At 36.3% G+C, this 5,281-nt stretch overlaps 1 protein-coding gene across 1 annotated transcript in view; it reads left to right on the top strand.

Moving 5' to 3' along the window:
- The window catches only part of CSMD1 (CUB and Sushi multiple domains 1), a 1,867,828-nt gene that overhangs the window by 577,474 nt on the left and 1,285,073 nt on the right, over positions 1 to 5,281 (top strand). The window lies entirely within an intron of this gene.

Here is a 5,281-nt window from a genome sequence, read left to right as displayed (position 1 = left end):
GAATAGCTGCCTATTTGCACAGGCCTATAGTTTTATTATTTTATGAATATGTGAGCTTAGCTGGAACTGGTCATCACCACAATTTCCAGCCTTTCCTACTTGCAGCAGCAGTTTAACATAACTATATTTCTAGCAGTGTGACCCAACTTTTTGGTGATTATATGAGGTAGTATGAAGTAGTATGTTCATTTCTCTACTTCTGTTTTAACTGCATAATTTGATCAAATGGATACTGAAGAATGACTTCAATGGCTATTTAAAGAGCATTGAGTCTCTCTTATTTTTACAGCCCAATATTTAATTTAACTATTGATCACTCCCATTGGAACAAATATTGAATAAAGCAAAGGCTTTCATTTTTTCAAGTTAAAAAAGACCATATTGTCACACATTATGGCACAAGTAGAGTTTCTTTCTCTCTCTAAGAAAAGGACTGAATATGAGAATATAAGGCTTGGTCAAAAATATAGTATATTTCCTGTCAAATAAGCAGTACTGAAGCTGTCCTGAAGATTTGACTACCAAGTTACAAGTGCTTTGAAAGGGAGGAAAATACAAACTACTACAGGCTTCCTTACTCTAGTAGAGGCATAACTAGTTTATTGAAGTTAAAGCCAGAAAAATCCAACTTAACAGTCGTGCACTTTTTTAAAATAATGAAGATAATTTTATCATGATAATTTTATCATGATCACTGGAACAAATTATGAGAAATTATTTTGTTGAGGTCTTCATATCAGATCTCTCTTTTGATCTCTCTATTCTTTAGTTGGATAATAAATGTTATCCCTGAGTTAGGATGAATAATTTGTGTCTGAATTAAAGAATATGTGTGTATATGTATATGTGTGTGTGTGTGTGTGTGTGTGTGTATGCATATATATGTTAAATAAATAAATAGCTAGACAGAGAGAGAGATGGGTAATTATTCAGCCTAAGTAAGGTATCACACACACACACGACCTGTGCGCAGCAGCAAGTATTTGCTACGGATTTGGATTCAGCCAATTTGGAGGACAGTGATTCAATTTGGAGATATACTTGCCGGCTAGCAAGTACGTATGTATATATATGTATGTAAATCACAATGTGTGTGTGTTTTTACCTGAGTTTTGTGGCAGGGTTTTTAAATGTATCATTTTATAATTATCATTCATTTTCTAGTTTTACCACAGAGTTTACAGATAACAGCAGGAGGCTGTGGACTTGACAGGGAATTTTCTTTTACTGTAAAGAATTCTAGGTCCAGTTCTCAATTTAGCTCAGAGATAGTGAGGGATATAGTAAGAGTAGGATGTCACAGGTCATATTAGATGCCTTAATATAGGAACTATCAGTATGATTTGTGTCTCTTCATTCTTCTCTGTCAGCTCCTGCTGCCATAGCATTACCCATCTACGGATGCTTACAAGGATTCAGTTCTGTTGACTGAAGTACAAGTCACTTATTTTAAGCCATTTTAAAATCAGTCAGTTGAAAACTGTACAAGTGTGCAAAGGGCTCCCTTCACACTTTGCAGACAGCCAGCACTGCTGATAGTGCCCAGCCTGGAGGCCCCAGATCACACATTCAGGCATACTTCGTAAGCTTCCCTGTTTGCCTGGAAACAGGTGACAGCAGCCCATGGCACTAGTAAGGGCTGATTGACTGGAGGTCCCAAGGGACCACCCCTTGCCTGCAAACAGAACAACTCTCCCTGACAGCTGAGCTGGCTGTCAGATAGAAGATACAGAGTGGATCTGTTGTCTTTTGAAGCTGTGGCTCTAGCTGAACATTTCAACCGGTGGAATTTGAAGCAATTGTACAACCAATGTACAACCAATTTGTACAGGTGTTACAACTACACTAACACTTGATAACTGCCAGCTGAGATACACATTCAATTCTGATGGGACTCAGAAGTGGTAGGCCACATGTAGCCATGGTTCAAGCTTTAAACTTAATTTACCCTTTCTACCGGATGTAATAGTGAGAGAGATTAAGTTGGAGGTTTAACCTGAATGAAGCCTTATGATTTTTATGAAGACTTCATTTGTATTTGACTACATGTGATTTAAAATAAGCAATCAAAAACACCACAAATTCTTACCACAGTAAGCAGAAGCCTCAATTAATTGAGCTTCATGGTCAATATGGCTACAAGGGATTTTTTTTTATGTCCCTTTCTTCTCCCCAACAAACGCCTGTATAGGCTGTACAGTCATCATCGATTTCTTCCAGTGGCTACTACTGTGGCATTCTTCTCTATGGCTGTAATCTTTCTCACCACTGAAGCAGATTTTGACCAAGTTATAATGGTGTAGGATGGCTAGTTTAAATAAAAAAGCAAAAACAAAAAAAAAATCCACTGTGTTAACAGGGCCCCCCACCATATTTTATTTGTATAAATCAGACATTGTATTAAGAACTATAGGAAACTACAGTCCTTGTCTCTATATTATAAATTCCTTAAGCCAATATGTACAAAGTAAAATGAAATGGGAGTTAACAATAACACGAATATTTTTGGTGATGATTGGCATGGATCTCACTACTTCTGTCTTGGAGGTTTTTGGTTTTTTTGGTTTGAAATCTCCCCCTCCCACTTCTGGAAGAGAAGGCATAAATCCTATATATCTATCCATGTAAACAACATCATGTGAAAGCTGGGAATATGGCAAACTATCTTTATTGAGCAACACTTTGCTTGGAGTTGTAACACTGATGCAGCTGTTTTTATGATCTGCAGTATGAAATTCCTGTGAAAGTTTAAGCTATCAAATGCTTTTGAAACCCCACAATATCTTTTTTAAGAACACTGTGGTTACCTATTTTTCACAGTGCTGAAGAAAAGCTTGGGTATCCTAGAATGTCTAATACCAAGTAAAATGTAGGAAGAGCTCAGGGAATATCTTGAAATCTTAATAATTTATAAAGAATATCTGTAATCCCACCATGGTGCTAGGAACCCTTTGAGTATTGTCAGATATCTAAGATGATCTTTTGCGGCTGTTATTAAACATTTGCAAATAAAAGATTTGACTTATCTACCACTTTGTATCAATCTTCAGTGTGATGGAACTCAGTTATAATGAATCTGCCTGCAGGAAATTCTGTAAAAATTAAGTCATGACTTAGGCCACAAAATTTCTATGGATTTCCCTGTTCATAGTTAGTTATAGTTTTGAGTATAAAGAGATTTTTACCAAAACTAAGCAACTATCAGTCCCTCTGTTGCCTGTCCATCATCTGCTTCTGGACATTGATGAAGGGAAATGAAAGCTGTAGGCTAGACTAAATGAGCTTCTCTTTGCTGGAGGAGTGAAGAGAGGAACAGGTCCTTAAATCTTGAAGTAATAATGAATCTCTGTGTGGAAAATGAGAAAATTCTGTCAGAGGACCAGTATTTTTTGAGGCTATAGTAAATCTCCAATATATGATTATAAATTTCAGAAAACCTTGCAAACTTTGGCTCCACATAGTGCCACAAAACAGCTAACAATAACCTTTGTGGACACGGTGAAAACTAAGGAACTGGCAGTCACACAGTCTTCCGTACTATAGTGAGATCTACTGTACTAGCTTGACAGGTGTGGTAAAGCCTAGATGTATTCTCTCAGTAAAGAAGTACATCTACTGAAAGCAGTGGCAATTAAAGAAGTTACAAGCTAATAGTGGAAAAGTGCACTTAAATAAAGCTAATAGTAAAATTGTCATTATATTATGGTGTTTTATTATTCCACATCCTCCAGTGTTTTAAAGTAGAACATTTTAAGAGTAGCAGTGAAATCATAAGAGAAGAGGATATAGTCAGTGTTGGCCTAATAATAAGGGGTGAGGTCTAGAACCAGGATATAAGATCAGGAACCAAGGCCAACAAGTAGGACATCAGCTCAAGCTTGCTCAGGCAATATTTCATTAGCTCCAAGATGTGGCAGGCTCTGTGATCCTGACAGAAATTGTGTAAACTTCTGTGAACTGAGCATTATTCAGATTTGTATTATTTAGCTCCCTGTCTTTCTTTCAAACCTGGATCTCAAAGGAAACCAAAGTTCAAATTTCTGACATCATCCAGATTTTGTGTCTAAATCATGGGTTGAAACCATAAAGATGCTTGAAACTTCATCAGTGTTTGTATTTTTGGGTTAAATGCACTTAAGGGGGAAAAAAACAAAATTGGACAAACTTTTGTCTTTGGTTTTCATAATGAGGCTCATTGTTTCTTCCTTCAGTTCTTAACAATTCCAGCAATAGCAAATACTGAACTCCAGGGAAAATGTGAGCATTTAGCTTGTTCAGAGGAGAACTGATGACTAAAGTCATTAATAGAGCCCACTGAAAAACAAACAAAAAAACCTTCTGTAGGATACTTAAAAATGTTAAAAAACCCAGTGTTTCAAACTTTATTAAAACAGAAATTCTGGTGGTGGGAGGCCATCATGCTATCAAATCATATTGTTTTAATACATTAATATACTAAATCTAAGGCAAAATAAAATATTTCTAAATGAGAATTAAACATATTCTGACTTTATCCTATTTACATAATGATATCAAGTCCTAGTGAAATAGTTTTATTATAACAAAATGACTGTTTTTATCGACAGACTATTCCATTAAAAGAAGTTATTTTTTTTCTGATGTGCTCTATTTATCAGTCTGTAGGCACTTGATTCCAAAATTTCTCTTTATCTTACATGCAACTAAAATATCGGAAAGGTCGTGGTGATATTGTGGGAGTTGAAGATGCTCAGTACAGTACTGGAATCATTCACCATACCCAGAATTATTAATACCACCAGATGTTACAGGAAAGATGTCCCCTTCATTTATATTGGCATAAGTTAATTCCCTGAAAATCTTTGCAGGAATTGCAAGCAACTGGTGTCAGTATAATAATTCAGGCCCTGAAACAGCAAAGTACATTTAAGCACATGCTTGGTTTTTAAGAATGTGTTGTCTTACTGTCTATGTCTGCCTAACCTTAAGGATATATGTAAGTCTTTTGCTGGATTGGGACTTAATCCTTTTACTTTAACCTAGAAAGTTTATAATGGCTCTCGTTTTCTGGGTCTGATCTGATTAGAGACAGAAGCATGCTGAACAGCTTCTACAGATAAGCTTTTCTTTCTATGATGCCTAGTAGTAACTTGGAGAAAGAGCCTGTGCAGAGACTCGTAAGAGCTTAATCTTCCAATAGGATGAGTCCTCACTGTGATCCACTAAACAAAAGTGGTTGCAAGAGCTCAGCATCCCTCAGGATTTTGCTCTTAATGCATAGTGAGAGCCCTGGGATGATTAA

The sequence above is a fragment of the Crocodylus porosus genome, unplaced genomic scaffold, assembly GCF_001723895.1.
Source record: "Crocodylus porosus isolate Cpor-Errol unplaced genomic scaffold, CroPor_comp1, whole genome shotgun sequence".
Lineage (NCBI taxonomy): Eukaryota > Metazoa > Chordata > Crocodylia > Crocodylidae > Crocodylus > Crocodylus porosus.
This window is presented reverse-complemented; position numbering and strand designations above follow the sequence as displayed.